Genomic DNA, 5924 nt, shown 5'->3' with positions numbered 1-5924 from the left:
TACAACCTGATGTCATTTATTTTGTTTTTTCAATCACACAAATTATTGTTCAATTAAATACTAGAATAGAATTGTTATTAATACTATAGTCATGGAATTTACCATCAAATGTATCATCAGTTAAATTGTATGTTTCGAAAATATTATCATCTGCTAAATTTTTATTCATACAAATAGCACTTGTTGATTCATCAATCCTAAATAGCTCATCATCTGTCCTGGATATAATTTTGTATTCAATTTTACTAGTTTCATCTTTATCAAATACCTTAATAGCAATCTGACAAATTCGAACAGTTGATGACCTTTTCTAACATTGGTGGATCACAATCATTTTCATCAACGATTTAAATTTTATAACTGGTAGTAGTTGATGGTCCATTTTTAAACAGAGCAGTTGGTGAATTATCTGATGCCATAATGCCAAGAACATAATATACTTCTTTTGTGTTGAATAATGGCTCTTTGGTGGGCTTAAGATATATAAAAATAATGAAATATATTATTACATAGGCGAAGCCTATAGTATTGAATTCATACACGTTTTTTTTAAAATGATCATATCTTGTAAAGTAATAAAGTTAGAAGAATCGTATTAATTCCACGTGTTATTTTATATTTTGAGAATAAAAAAACAATTAAAAAAACATAAAAAAATATAAGTGACATTGGTTAAAGCTTCTGATATTTTTATTTAGTTGAAAAATGGTTTAAAAAATTAAATACAATAAACACTACGACTTGTATCTTTTTTTTAAATAATTATTATAAATATCGTATTTTGTCCTCGTGGCTTTTTCCTATTACGAGGTTAATGTAAAATAGTAAAAATTATAATTTTTATTATCTTTTATAAATTGTTAGATAGTCACAAAAATTTTCAAATGTTAACAATGCAAACATTTTTATGTGGTCAGTATAAATTTACCCACGTATATTTTTGGGCTTGGCTTCAGGGTTATAAACTTTTTTTAATTGAGAATTATACGTTTTCTCATTTTCTGGCATCAACTTGTCTGTTCCAGTCGTGTTACTCGTTAAAATAAAGTCAATTTTACCAGTGAACATAACGACGTTGCAAATTTTTTCATATTAATATAATTTCTTTTATTTTTTCTGTTAAAAATATCAATTATTCTCGACAGTTATCTCCGTATATATAAAACGTTTTTGTTTTTTAAAGCTCTTTCTCTTTTTTTAACCACGTTTTAATCTTCTACTTGAAAGTAAAACATATTTTTTTGATGTGTAAATCTTTATCAAATATTTCAGTTGCATGAAGTATGACAAATAAATAATTAAATACTTTTTTCAATTACGTAATTGATACATAAATAATTTAAAAAACTCAGTTGTATAATACTAAATAAAATTTTTTAATTTTCAAAAATAGAAAAAAAAGCACAGCTCCTTTATTTAAACAAAAAACAATTCTTTATATAAATTTTTTTTGAGATAATTAAGAAATTCATTACCGAGATAATTATAAAAAATTTTAATGCAAGATATTTTTTTTTAAAATTATTAATCAACATGAGCTTTCTTTGAATATAAAGTTCAAGTAAATTTTGAAAAACTCTAGGGACATTTTGGTCAAATTACCATACAGAGAGAAGTCTTCTCTCTGTACCATAACAATTAAAATTGTATATTAAGGTTGAATGTAAATCGCATCGGTGGACGAAGTTTGGGCCCGAGAGGGTGCGCATCTACTTATGGTTATAAAAAATATTTTCAGTGCCCCTCTGTCCGAAATATATTCACTATACTGGCAGGTTCTTGGTAGTATGTGTGTATGCAGTCTATCTGGATAGACTCACACATACTACCATAGCCAAAAAACATGAGACAGCACGACGAATAAAAGAAAGAGAATGACCGCTAATGATAGAAAATTTTGATTCTGATAGTTGAATATCTTTAAAAATCCGTTGTAGAAAATGATCATTGAGGGCTTAAAAAATTCGTATTGTAAAGGAGTACAAACTGATAGTAAATTAAGTAAAATCGTATAGAAACTTTTTGAGCTAGATAAGAAAATATGTGTTTAGTCCCTATACCTACGTGTTAAAGTTGTCAACTTTGACATTAATTATCTAAAAAAAAACGTTGTGTAAAATTCTGAAAAAATTCAACAAAATAGATAATTATTCTGGCTTTTATATGAGACCAAAAATTCGAAAATCGTATAGTTAGAAATTCTATTTACATTCAACCTTAATTTTTTTTTGGTACATTGAAAGCTCTCAAAGTTTTTCTATAAATTAAATTTCATTTTTCCTTTGTTTATGAAAAATAAAAAAATTTATTTATGATATTTATGAGATAAAGAAAGCATGAAATTTCATTTTCAATTTCATGTTTTATCCATTTTGAATTGTTTTGTCGTTTCTAAAATATTATATGTTTTTTCTTTTTGTTTTTTTTTTCGACTATCATATATTTTATTTTATCATGTTTTCGTTTTTCTTTCTTCTATTATTTTTCAAATGGATTTGATAAATTTTTTAGTAGACAAAAGTAGACCCAATTCTCGAGATGTGAATCAAGAAAATATTGAAAATATTGTTTATATATTTCAAGTTGTACGAGACTCAAGGTAATTCTCTGTTTTTCTTCAAATTCATAATAAAGCTCAAAGTGTGACTCATGCAAATAGTCCATGACGGGTACTTGTTTATATGAAAAAAAAAAAGAAAAACATAAATAAAAGCTCAAGTATTAATACGTGACTACTTTGAGATATATTCTCTTGAGACGTGTTAACCTTGCACGTAATATTTATTGGCCTATTGCCCTGTCAATTTTTCTAAAATACAAAAATAATTTATTTTTTATAATAGCCTATAAAAATTATAAGAAATTTTTTGTTTTTTTTTTATTATTATTTATTTAATTTGTAACCTTTTTTTTATACAAAACAATTTAACAAGTTTTTTTTTATCATAATTGTATTTGCTATTAATGTATGAAAAAAAAATCATTTGAATTTATTAAATTATTGTTAATATTTTTCAAGTATTTTAACATAAAAATGTCAAATTACTTGATATATATATAAATTTATGAATGAAAATTAAATTAATTTTTACGTTGTTTAATTTGATAAACTGGTCTGTCTAGAACGTTTCCACCTGGACCATAATTACATACAAGCACAGTTGTGTAATATTCTTTCCTATAATATCTAGTAACACCACATCCAATATGAGTTGTTTGACCCCAAACCATCTGAGTATAGTGACCCGTAACTGGACCATAATTATACGTCTGGATCATATTTGTAACAATTATTTTTTTTATTTAAACATTCAAAATATATAATAGTATTGACAATATTACAAACTATTTTAGAATTTACTCACCTGAACTTTTCAACGTCATTTTTGTTGTAATATTGTACTTCTTCGTACCGCATCCTTTTATTAAATCTGTCTATAGTCGCAGTCCATCCACGTGAGTTTCCCATAAGAGCCCAATTTTGACCAACATATCCAAAAGTTTCTGCAGAAAATTTTTGTTTTGTTTTGTTAATCAAATGAAAAATATAAAGCACTTAATTTGTTTATATTAATAAATGTATTACCTGTATTTCTACATTCGTCATAACCATCTATACATTAGTCGGCCCAGCGTTGTGCAATTTTGGCCAATTCTGCATCCCATTTCTAGAAATTAAATAGTAATAATAATAATTTTTTTTTTTAATCATAAAATAATTGATATAATTGAATTTATTATTTACAAGATCCTTGATCATCTCTTTTGGTTGTGGGCCAGGGTTTCCACGACGTTCTTTTCCATTTTTAACTCTTTTTCTGAATATATTGTGAACTTTAAGAATTTCATTTCTTTCGTCACTTGAAATGGAGGTTTGTTGCAAGATACCACAAGCTTTTGATGGTCTTGGTGACTTGAAAAATAAATAAATAAATAAATAAATAGTGAAAATAAACAAAGAGATAAAGAACAAAAAAAACCATAAATGATTAGATAAATAAATGAATAATAATGACAATAAATTGAGAGATAAAAAAACGAAAATATCCATGATTGGATTTATAAATGAATTGAAATAAATAGTTTAAAAAATAATTATACTTACAAAATATTTGCACATTGTATGTGGTTTATTTCGGCAACTTTGAATTCGACAGTAATCAGCCACTAAAGCAATTAAAACAGTGACAATGACAGTCATCAGTCTAATCGTTGTAGCCATAATAATTTTTATTTTAATTTCAGCTTTTTTGTGAAAATTAAAAAAAAAATAAATACTATGATCGTCCGTGTAGAAGCTGAATTAATAAAATAAAATCAAATTATTTGTCAATATATTTTTTGATGATTATTTTAAGAGAAAATAAATAATTGTTTTTAGAATAATATTTATTTTTCATTATTCAGTAAGAAATTAATTAAATATATCAAACACTGACGTGAAATAATATTATTTTTATATAATTTTTAACAATATATAAAGTGATAAAAAAATTTTTTCTATTTCTTTATTGAAGTTGAAAATTTAATTGATGGAATAAAAATAATTCAAGAATAATTAATAAGAAAATTAATGAATATTTTACTCAAGGTTATTAATTTTTTAAACTATTTTTTATTTTATTTTATTTTCTGTAACTTACTTGAATTTGATATTTTTCAGATGTGACTACTGGTGTGGTGATTTCTTCAGACTGACAACGAAAATTAGTTATTATATTAATTTTCAAGGTCAATTTAAATAATGATAAATAACAACCTCTGTCTTTTTTTTTTTCTTTAAATAAAAATATAAAAAAATTTTATTCATGGAAAAACAATATACATTTTAAAAAATAAAATAAAAATCTTGCTATTTACTTATATTTTTTTTCTAGTACTTTTTTAAAATGAAAATTTAAAAAAATAAAAATCAATAAAAAGTAATATTATGCGAAACGTGCTTGGGTATAATATAGACTTTTCCAAACAGCAAAAGCTCAAGAATGAGCTTCTTGGATTCAACCATATTTATATATTGTATTTTAAATTATAAAATCAATTTGAAAGTACCAAAAAAATAATGATTAACCAGATGGCTAATAGAATTAATTTACAACTTTTAAGGATTATTCATGAAGCTATATTAAAATAATACATTTAAACAAAGCAATGACATTTTTTTTAAAAATAAAATTGACATTAACTTCAAGACTAAATAAGCTACTTTAAATTAACCAACTTTAAACAACACAGCATGATGAATTTTTAATTTTTGAATATTAATATATATTTGTATAGATTTTCAAGGTGATATTTCTAAAGACATAAGACATTTCTAAGGTCAGATTTTTGGTATGGCTAGTGCTCTGCCGAGACTAAGAAACCAGAAATAAATAAAAAATTTTGTAGCTTTTGCCCAAAGAGCTATACTTTTTTTTGTGCTTTATATACATGAAATCTCGAATGTAATCCTATGAAGAGACAAGTCAAAATAAAAGGCTTACACTTTTAAACTATATATACCATTTATATATTTTTTTTTTTCATGAGTTTTTTTTTCTACTTGTAGAAATTATATTACATATTTATATGAATAATAAAAAAGTTGACAATTTATTTACCACAATATATAATTTACTTGAATGTTTTTTTATTTTTTTTCTTATTTATTATTATTATGTCATTTTTGATATATTGATCTTGGCAACTTGGCTCGCGTATTATCGCGGATTCACGAATTTTGTTGCCAACTGCAATGTTCAAAATGTTCAATTTTAAAAATGTTGTTAGTTGTTAGCAATAAATAACACATAGTGCTCTGAATAATATTTACTTTTTTTGCTATAAAATTATTCATATCTGTTGGTAACTTTTTCTTGTTTCATGAAATTTATAATAATAAAAAATTACAAAAAACAAATAATAATAATAATAGGAAAGAA

General features: G+C 24.0%; 1 pseudogene; it reads right to left on the bottom strand.

The window, feature by feature from the left end:
• Nucleotides 1-49: 49 nt before the first annotated feature.
• On the bottom strand, nt 50-4201 carry LOC122850600 (annotated as a pseudogene).
• Between the last annotated feature and the right edge of the window lie 1723 nt (nt 4202-5924).

Source organism: Aphidius gifuensis, linkage group LG2, assembly GCF_014905175.1.
Source record: "Aphidius gifuensis isolate YNYX2018 linkage group LG2, ASM1490517v1, whole genome shotgun sequence".
Lineage (NCBI taxonomy): Eukaryota > Metazoa > Arthropoda > Insecta > Hymenoptera > Braconidae > Aphidius > Aphidius gifuensis.
This window is presented reverse-complemented; position numbering and strand designations above follow the sequence as displayed.